We start from the raw sequence: 11535 nt of genomic DNA, 5'->3' as shown, positions 1-11535 counted from the left end.
ACACGGTTGGTTATAACACCATTGGTTATAACATGGTTATAACATGGTTGGTTATAACATGGTCATAACACGGTTGTTTATAACATGGTTATAACACGGTTGGTTTTAACATGGTTGGTTATAACGTGGTTGGTTATAACACGGTTGGTTATCACATGGTTATAACGTGGTTTTTGATTTGATTTGATTTGATTTTATTGATTAGCATTCAAATTCAAATCTCAGTGAAAACAGTGAAAAAACAAACAAACAAACAGTGAAAACAGAACAAAAATCTACCATAAAGAAAGAAAGCATGAGACAAGGCTAATCAAAAGGTATTGGCTGAAGCATTTGCTTATTACGCCAACCCTTTTCACAAAATATCTTTTTGTATGCAGCTCCTGTACACAGGGCTTGAAGAAAATAATAAAACAAAGCAAAAACCAAACAAACAAACAAACAAACAAACAAAAAAAAAAAACAAAGAAAAAAAAAAACTTTCCACCTTAGATAAGTAACTACATCAAAGCAAAAGAATCAAGAGGTTTTTTTTTTTTTTTTTTTTTTTTTTCTCTTTCTCCTTTTTGCTCTTTTCATTCTTGATTTATATATTTTTCTAATACTCTATTTTTAAACATATTTTTAAACAAGGAAAATGAACTACACCTTTTTAAATCACTGTCATAACTATTCCACAGGTTAACTCCTCTAACAGAAACACATCTCTGCTTTATATTTGTCCTTATCTTGTTTTTTTTAAAGAAATCTGTTCCCCTTAAGTCATATTGACTCTCTCTGACTTTGAACAGCTTCTGAGTACTGGGGCAAAGCAAGTTATTTTGTGCTTTATACATTATCTGTGCCATTTTATATTCAACTAAATCATAAAATTTCAGGGTATTCAGATTAATAAACAAAATGTTAGTTGGTTCTATATAGTTTGATTGGTTTATAATTCTTATAGCTCTTTTTTGTAACTTGAAAATAGGAAGAGTGTTCGTTTTATATGCATTACCCCATATCTCCAGACAGTAAGTCATATATGGAAGCAACAGAGTACAATAAAGTGTGTATAATGTTTTTTTGTTCAGGACATGCTTTGTTTTATAGAGAATAGCAATGGTTTTTGACATTTTTGTTTTCACGTGGTTTATATGAGACTTCCAACTCAGCTTATCATCAATTATCACTCCAAGAAATTTATTTTCGTACACTCTTTCAATTTCAATTCCATTAACCCTTATTTTAGATACATTTTTCATTGGTCTAGTGCCAAAAATAATCAATTTTGTTTTCTTTATATTTAATGATAACTTATTTACATCAAACCAGTTTTTTAATATATTTAACTCCTTTTCCGCTGTAGTCAGAAGCTGTTCTAAGTTTTTACCTGAGCAGTACAGAGTGGTATCATCAGCAAACAATACACATTTTAACAGTTTGGAAACACTACATATATCATTTATATATAATATAAATAATTTAGGGCCCAGCACAGAGCCCTGAGGAACACCACAAGTTACCTTCAACTGCTTAGATTTTACATTATTGAATTCGACATATTGATATCTTTCATCCAGGTAACTTTTCATCCACTTGTATGCTATCCCTCTTATGCCATATCTCTCTAGTTTATTCATTAATATAGAATGATCAATTGTATCAAACGCCTTTTTTAAGTCTATAAAAACACCAACAGTATATTCCTTATTATCTATTGCATTAGATATCCCTTCAACAAGTTCCATCACTGCCATTGAAGTGGACCTTTTCACTCTAAAGCCATATTGGTTATCACTTAGGAGATTATGCTTCTCAATATATTTATCAAGTCTATTAACAAATAACTTTTCTAAAATTTTTGAGAACTGTGGGAGTAGTGATATTGGCCTATAATTGGTAAACTGACATCTCTCTCCGTTTTTATGGATTGGAATAACTTTTGCTATTTTCATTTGTGAGGGAAACACACCAGTTTGAAAGGACAGATTACAAATGTATGCGAAAGGTTGCACTATATATTCTATAATACTTTTAACTAATATCATGTCAATACCAAAACAGTCAGTGGACTTTTTATTTTTAAATGTCTTCACAATGTTAATTATTTCTCTATGAGTTACAGCACCAATAAACATGGAGGACACATTCTGAGTAATATGTTTATTTAGGTCGTTATTATTTCTTGACTCTGGAATTTCTTTTGCTAAATTAAAGCCAACATTTACAAAGAAATCATTAAATTCATTTGCAATGTCTTTAGTTTTATCAAGCACAATATCTTTATCTTTTTTAAAATAATCTGGATAATTCTTATTTTTTGAGCCCTTTTTGATTATACTGTTTAATATCCTCCATGTTTCTTGTGTGTTACTTCTACTTTGCTCCAATAATTTGTGGTAATATTCTTTCTTACTTGTTCTTATAATATTTACTAATCTATTTTTATATAACTTGTACTTTATTTCAGCATCTTTTGTCCTCTGTTTTATGAATCTCTTATATAGGTTATTTTTCTTTTTACATGCATCTTCTATCCCCTTTGTGATCCATGGCTTATTTGATCTGTGATGCTTTCTAGTGATTTTCATTAAAGGACAATGTTTTTCATATAGTGAAATTACAGTTGATAAGAATGCATCATACGCACTATTTGAATCTTCATTTGCAAAAACCTCATTCCAATTGTGTTCCTTTAAGTCCACCTGGAGGGCAGCAATGGCTCTTGTTGTTCTATGTCGTATCATATCAAATGTTTGATTCTTTTGTTTAGTTTTAATCCCAAAATAATTTTGAAAAATTGCAAAAACAGGAAGATGATCGCTTATATCAGTTATAAGAAGTCCACCTACTATTTCATGATCAATTTTATTTGTGAATATATTATCTATCAATGTAGCTGTATCAATTGTTATTCTACTTGGTTTTATAATTACAGGGAAAAGGGAGTTACTATACATTGTATCTATGAAATCTGTTGTTTTCTGATGTCCATTTGGGTTTAGCAAATCTATATTAAAATCACCACAAATTATTTGCACTTTTTTATCATTTAGGTTGCTAAACATAGCAGCAAGTTTTTCATTGAATATCTCAAGGCATGAACCTGGTGTCCTATAGATGCAACTTATAATTATATTGTTAGCTTTTTCAACATGAATTTCAATAGTGACACATTCCAATATGTTATCTATGGTGCTTGACATGCATTCAATCAGACTACATTTCAAAACTTTATCTACATATAAAGCAACACCGCCTCCTTTTTTATTCACCCTGTTCATTGTAGATAATTCGTATCCTTCCAGTCCCATTTCACTAACTTTCTCATTATCGAGCCATGTTTCTGATATTGCAATTATGTTAAACTTTTTTAACTTACTTAAGCATTCTGTAATTTTAGAAAAATTTTTATACAGGCTTCTACTATTGAAATGTATGACCGACAATGCATTTGCCATTTTAATATTCACATTGAATTGGTCATCTGTATAGTACTCACAAGTATTATTGGTGTTATTGTAGAAGTGGGTATCTGGGTCAATGTTACTTTCAGGGTCATGCATGTTGTGCTCTGCATAGTTAAACGTTTTGAAGTTCGTTTTCTCAGCGTGTGTGGCAAAATAACCACCTTGACAGTCCTTTTCATAATCAAAGTCTTCCTCTTCAATATCTCTGAATGGAAACCTATAATCTGTGTCCAAACTTGTCATTTATGTGTTTTTGTTGTTGTTGTTTCCATTGTTTTTGAGCCGTAAGGCCAGAAACACTTTCCATACCCATTGTTCATTATCCAATCGTCACTTTTCCAATAGATTCCATAGCAGATTCCTGATTATTTATATTGCTCTAAGTCTTTGAGTTCTCTTATCATCACAACTTTCGCTTCTTCGGGATTGCCATTTAGTCTTATCATTACTTTGCAGTTCCTCGTCCATGTCGCTTGTATCTTATTTTGTTTTCTCAGGCTGCGTGCCTGTCTTGCAATTTCAGCAGTCTTTTTCGTTAAATGTTCATTTAAATACACACCAGTCCCTTTTAGCTTCTTACCCTGTTTCAGTAACTCAATCTTTGTTTTGCGACTCACAAACCGAAGAATGATTGCTGGCTTTGTTTTACTGTCTTTTCTGGGGAGCGTGTGGCATGCTGCAATATGATGGCTCTGAATACTTACATTCTTCGTTTGAAGGAATTTTATCACTTGCTGTTCAAGCGTTTGCAGCTCCTCTACCGGGGCATCTTCACCGTCTTTACCTCCGCCAGCTGTTACTCTGGCGTAGGTTCGGTGTTGCGTCTCCAGACCACTTATGACTAAATCATCCATTCTTGTGTATTGTTCAAGGTCCTCGATTCGCCGTTCCAAGTCGTCTATTTTCTTGTCCTTGTCCTTTATGAGGTTTTTTAGTTGTTTTATTTCATCCATTAGGTCATGTAGCATACCTTGTTGTTTAGCCACTTTGCTCAGTTCATCAGACATGAAATTAAGCGATTTCCTAATCTCCTCCAACTCCTCTTCAACTCCTGGGTTAGCTTTTTTAGGTGGCATTTTGAAAATGGTGAGATTAGTATTTCCTTGTGATGGCCCGTTGAAGTCACTGTTGATTTACTTGTTGGTGCCTTGCTAGAGGAGCCTGGGCCCAGTGGCTGCTGGAGGATCCTGGGCCTGGTGGAGCAGGAGGATCCTGGGCCTAGTGACTGCTGGAAGAGCCTGGGCCTGGTGGCTGCTGGAGGAGCCTGGGCCTGGTGGCTGCTGGAGGAGCCTGGGCCTGGTGGCTGCTGGAAGAGCCTGGGCCTGGTGGCTGCTGGAAGAGCCTGGGCCTGGTGGCTGCTGGAGGATCCTGGGCCTGGTGGCTGCTGGAAGAGCCTGGGCCTGGTGGCTGCTGGAGGATCCTGGGCCTGGTGGCTGCTGGAAGAGCCTGGGCCTGGTGGCTGCTGGAGGATCCTGGGCCTGGTGGCTGCTGGAAGAGCCTGGGCCTGGTGGCTGCTGCAGGATCCTGGGCCTGGTGGCTGCTGGAAGAGCCTGGGCCTGGTGGCTGCTGGAAGAGCCTGGGCCTGGTGGCTGCTGGAAGAGCCTGGGCCTGGTGGCTGCTGCAGGATCCTGGGCCTGGTGGAGCAGGAGGATCCTGGGCCTAGTGACTGCTGGAAGAGCCTGGGCCTGGTGGCTGCTGGAGGAGCCTGGGCCTGGTGGCTGCTGGAGGAGCCTGGGCCTGGTGGCTGCTGGAAGAGCCTGGGCCTGGTGGCTGCTGGAGGATCCTGGGCCTGGTGGCTGCTGGAAGAGCCTGGGCCTGGTGGCTGCTGGAGGATCCTGGGCCTGGTGGCTGCTGGAAGAGCCTGGGCCTGGTGGCTGCTGCAGGATCCTGGGCCTGGTGGCTGCTGCAGGATCCTGGGCCTGGTGGCTGCTGGAAGAGCCTGGGCCTGGTGGCTGCTGGAAGAGCCTGGGCCTGGTGGCTGCTGGAGGATCCTGGGCCTCTTCAGCACTGCAGTATTGCTGGATAGTCTTTGGTTCTCCTCCTCCTGTTTTTCCACGAGAACTGACACAGGACTCCAGAGCTGTTCTGAGAAAATGAGCTGGGTCAGGCGGATGTCTGGTTGTCAGTGTTGCTCTGCCTTTGTGATATGCAGCTGATTTTTCCCAAATTATGCACAGGATATTGTTTGCAAAGGAAATACATTGATGAAAATCAAAGAAGAGAAATATTTATGTGATGTTCCATTTTCCTGAGAACTGATTGGCTGTGATGACTCCTTCAAGTACTACATGCTACTTTGTCCTGCTAGTTAAGCCTGCTATCTGTTGGTTATAACACGGTTGGTTATAACATGGTTATAACGTGGTTGGTTATAACACGGTTGGTTATAACATGGTTATAACATGGTTGGTTATAACATGGTTATAACATGGTTGGTTATAACATGGTTATAACACCATTGGTTATAACATGGTTGGTAATAACATGGTTGGTCATGAAAAGGTTGGTTATAACATGGTTATAAAATGGTTTGTTATAACATGGTTATAAAATGGTTGGTTATAACATGGTTATAACACGGTTGGTTATAACAAGGTTAGTTGTAACATGGTTGGTTATAACATGGTTGGTTATAACATGGTCATAACACGGTTGTTTATAACATGGTTATAACACGGTTGGTTGTAACATGGTTGGTTATACCATGGTTGATTATAGCATAGTTATTATAACACCGTTGGTTATAACATTGATATAACATGGTTGGTTATAAAACGGTTGGTTATAAAACGGTTGGTTATAACATGGTTATAACATTGTTGGTCATAACGTGTTTATAACATGGTTGGTCATAACACCATTGGTTATAACATGGTTATACCATGGTTGGTTATAACATGGTCATAACACGGTTGTTTATAACATGGTTATAACACGGTTGGTTGTAACATGGTTGGTTATAACGTGGTTGGTTATAACACGGTTGGTTATAACATGGTTATAACATGGTTGGTTATAACATGGTTATAACAGCATTGGTTATAACATGGTTGGTAATAACATGGTTGGTCATGAAAAGGTTGGTTATAACATGGTTATAAAATGGTTTGTTATAACATGGTTATAAAATGGTTGGTTATAACATGGTTATAACACGGTTGGTTATAACATGGTTAGTTGTAACATGGTTGGTTATAACATGGTTGGTTATAGCATGGCTATAACATGGTTGGTTAAAACATGGTTATAACACGGTTGGTTATAACATGGTTATGACATGGTTGGTTATAATGGTTGGTTATGACAAACTTGGTTTTAACATGGTTGGTTATAACAAGGGTGTTCATAACATGTTTATAATATGGTTGGTTATAACATGGTTGGTTATAAAATGGTTGGTTATAGCATGGTTATAACATGGTTGGTTGTAACATGGTTGGTTATAACATGTTTATAACATGGTTGGTTATACCATGGTTGATTATAGCATAGTTATTATAACACCGTTGGTTATAACATTGATATAACATGGTTGGTTATAAAACGGTTGGTTATAAAACGGTTGGTTATAACATGGTTATAACATGGTTGGTTATAACACGGTTGGTCATAACATGGTTGGTTATAACATGGTTATAACACGGCTGGTTATAACATGGTTATAACACGGCTGGTTATAACATGGTTATAACACCGTTGGTTATAACATTGTTATAACACGGTCGGTTATAACATGGTTGTTTATAACATTGTTGGTTATAACACCGTTGGTTATAACATGGTTATAAAACCGTTGGTTATAACATAGTTATAACATGGTTGGTTGTAACATGGTTGGTCATAACATGGTTGGTTATAACACCATTGGTTATAACATGGTTATAACATGGTTGGTTATAACATGGTCATAACACGGTTGTTTATAACATGGTTATAACACGGTTGGTTGTAACATGGTTGGTTATAACATGGTTGGTTATAACACGGTTGGTTATAACATGGGTATAACATGGTTGGTTATAACACAGTTGGTTATAGCATGGTTATAACATTGTTGGTCATAACATGTTTATAACATGGTTGGTCATAACACCATTGGTTATAACATGGTTATAACATGGTTGGTTATAACATGGTCATAACACGGTTGTTTATAACATGGTTATAACACGGTTGGTTGTAACATGGTTGGTTATAACATGGTTGGTTATAACACGGTTGGTTATAACATGGTTATAATGTGGTTGGTTATAACATGGTTGGTTATAACATGGTTATAACATGGTTGGTTATAACACGGTTGGTTATAACATGGGTATAACATGGTTGGTTATAACACGGTTGGTTATAACATGGTTTTTTATAACATGGTTGTTTATAGCATGGTTGGTCATGAAAACGTTGGTTATAACATGGTTATAAAATGGTTGGTTATAACATGGTTATAACACGGTTGGTTATAACATGGTTAGTTGTAACATGGTTGGTTATAACATGGTTGGTTATAGCATGGCTATAACATGGTTGGTTATAACACGGTTGGTTATAACATGGTTATAACACCATTGGTTATAACATGGTTGGTAATAACATGGTTTGTTATAGAATGGTTGGTTATAGCATGGTTATAACATGGTTGGTTTTAACATGGTTTGTTATAACACGGTTGGTTATAACATGGTTGTAACATGGTTGGTTATAAAACGGTTGGTTATAAAACGGTTGGTTATAACATGGTTATAACATGGTTGGTTATAACACGGTTGGTTATAACATGGTTGGTTATAACACGGTTGGTCATAACATGGTTGGTTATAACATGGTTATAACAGGGCTGGTTATAACATGGTTATAACACCGTTGGTTATAACATTGTTATAACACGGTCGGTTATAACATGGTTGTTTATAACACCGTTGGTTATAACACCGTTGGTTATAACATGGTTATAACACCGTTGGTTATAACATAGTTATAACATGGTTGGTTGTAACACGGTTGGTCATAACACGGTTGGTTATAACATGGTTGGTCATAACACAGTTATAACATGGTTGGTTTTAACAGGGTTATAACATGGTTGGTTATAACATATTTATAATATGGTTGGTTAAAGCATGGTTATAACATGGTTGGTTATAACATGGTTATAACACAGTTGGTTATAGCATGGTTATAACATGGTTGGTCATAACATGTTTACAACATGGTTGGTCATAACACCATTGGTTAAAACATGGTTATAACATGGTTGGTTATAACATGGTCATAACACGGTTGGTTGTAACATGGTTGGTTATAACATGGTTGGTTATAGAATGGTTGGTTATAGCATGGTTATAACATGGTTGGTTATAACACGGTTGGTTATAACATTGTTATAACACGGTCGGTTATAACACGGTTGTTTATAACATTGTTATAACACGGTCGGTTATAACATGGTTGTTTATAACACCGTTGGTTATAACACCGTTGGTTATAACATGGTTATAACATGGTTGGTTATAACACGGTTGGTTATAACATGGTTATAACACCATTGGTTATAACATGGTTGGTAATCACATGGTTTGTTATAGAATGGTTGGTTATAGCATGGTTATAACATGGTTGGTTTTAACATGGTTTGTTATAACACGGTTGGTTATAACATGGTTGTAACATGGTTGGTTATAAAACGGTTGGTTATAAAATGGTTGGTTATAACATGGTTATAACATGGTTGGTTATAACACGGTTGGTTATAACATGGTTGGTTATAACACGGTTGGTTATAACATGGTTGGTTATAACATGGTTATAACACGGCTGGTTATAACATGGTTATAACACCGTTGGTTATAACATTGTTATAACACGGTCGGTTATAACATGGTTGTTTATAACACCGTTGGTTATAACACCGTTGGTTATAACATGGTTATAACACCGTTGGTTATAACATAGTTATAACATGGTTGTAACACGGTTGGTCATAACACGGTTGGTTATAACATGGTTGGTCATAACACAGTTATAACATGGTTGGTTTTAACAGGGTTATAACATGGTTGGTTATAACATGTTTATAATATGGTTGGTTAAAGCATGGTTATAACATGGTTGGTTATAACATGTTTACAACATGGTTGGTCATAACACCATTGGTTAAAACATGGTTATAACATGGTTGGTTATAACATGTTCATAACACGGTTGTTTATAACATGGTTATAACACGGTTGGTTGTAACATGGTTGGTTATAACATGGTTGGTTATAACATGGTTGGTTATAGAATGGTTGGTTATATCATGGTTATAACATGGTTGGTTTTAACATGGTTTGTTATAACATGGTTGTAACATGGTGGTTATTAAACGGTTGGTTATAACATGGTTACAACACCGTTGGTTATAACATGGTTATAACACCGTTGGTTATAACATAGTTATAACATGGTTGGTTGTAACATGGTTGGTCATAACATGGTTGGTTATAACACCATTGGTTATAACATGGTTACAACATGGTTGGTTATAACATGGTCATAACACGGTTGTTTATAACATGGTTATAACACGGTTGGTTGTAACATGGTTGTTATAACATGGTTGGTTATAACACGGTTGGTTATAACATGGGTATAACATGGTTGGTTATAACACGGTTGGTTATAACATGGTTTTTTATAACATGGTTGGTTATAGCATGGTTGGTCATGAAAACGTTGGTTATAACATGGTTATAAGATGGTTGGTTATAACATGGTTATAACACGGTTGGTTATAACATGGTTAGTTGTAACATGGTTGGTTATAACATGGTTGGTTATAGCATGGCTATAACATGGTTGGTTATAACACGGTTGGTTATAACATGGTTATAACACCATTGGTTATAACATGGTTGGTAATAACATGGTTTGTTATAGAATGGTTGGTTATAGCATGGTTATAACATGGTTGGTTTTAACATGGTTTGTTATAACACGGTTGGTTATAACATGGTTGTAACATGGTTGGTTATAAAACGGTTGGTTATAAAACGGTTGGTTATAACATGGTTATAACATGGTTGGTTATAACACGGTTGGTTATAACATGGTTGGTTATAACACGGTTGGTCATAACATGGTTGGTTATAACATGGTTATAACAGGGCTGGTTATAACATGGTTATAACACCGTTGGTTATAACATTGTTATAACACGGTCGGTTATAACATGGTTGTTTATAACACCGTTGGTTATAACACCGTTGGTTATAACATGGTTATAACACCGTTGGTTATAACATAGTTATAACATGGTTGGTTGTAACACGGTTGGTCATAACACGGTTGGTTATAACATGGTTGGTCATAACACAGTTATAACATGGTTGGTTTTAACAGGGTTATAACATGGTTGCTTATAACATGTTTATAATATGGTTGGTTAAAGCATGGTTATAACATGGTTGGTTATAACATGGTTATAACACAGTTGGTTATAGCATGGTTATAACATGGTTGGTCATAACATGTTTACAACATGGTTGGTCATAACACCATTGGTTAAAACATGGTTATAACATGGTTGGTTATAACATGGTCATAACACGGTTGGTTGTAACATGGTTGGTTATAACATGGTTGGTTATAACATGGTTGGTTATAGAATGGTTGGTTATAGCATGGTTATAACATGGTTGGTTTTAACATGGTTTGTTATAACACGGTTGGTTATAACATGGTTGTAACATGGTTGGTTATAACACGGTTGGTTATAACATGGTTATAACACCGTTGGTTATAACATTGTTATAACACGGTCGGTTATAACATGGTTGTTTATAACACCGTTGGTTATAACACCGTTGGTTATAACATGGTTATAACATGGTTGGTTATAACATAGTTATAACATGGTTGGTTATAACATGGTTATAACACGGTTGATTGTAACATGGTTGGTTATAACATGGTTGGTTATAACATGGTTGGTCATAACATGGTTGGTCATAACATGGTTATAACATGGTTGGTTATAACATGGTTGGTTATAACATAGTTATAACATGGTTGGTTATAACATAGTTGGTTATAACATAGTTATAAC

The sequence above is a fragment of the Copadichromis virginalis genome, linkage group LG7, assembly GCF_057382275.1.
Source record: "Copadichromis virginalis isolate Kocher_CV1m ecotype Utaka linkage group LG7, C_Virginalis_male_GT1.1, whole genome shotgun sequence".
NCBI lineage: Eukaryota > Metazoa > Chordata > Actinopteri > Cichliformes > Cichlidae > Copadichromis > Copadichromis virginalis.
The sequence above is the reverse complement of the archived record's forward strand: the minus strand, read 5'-3'. Positions refer to the sequence as shown.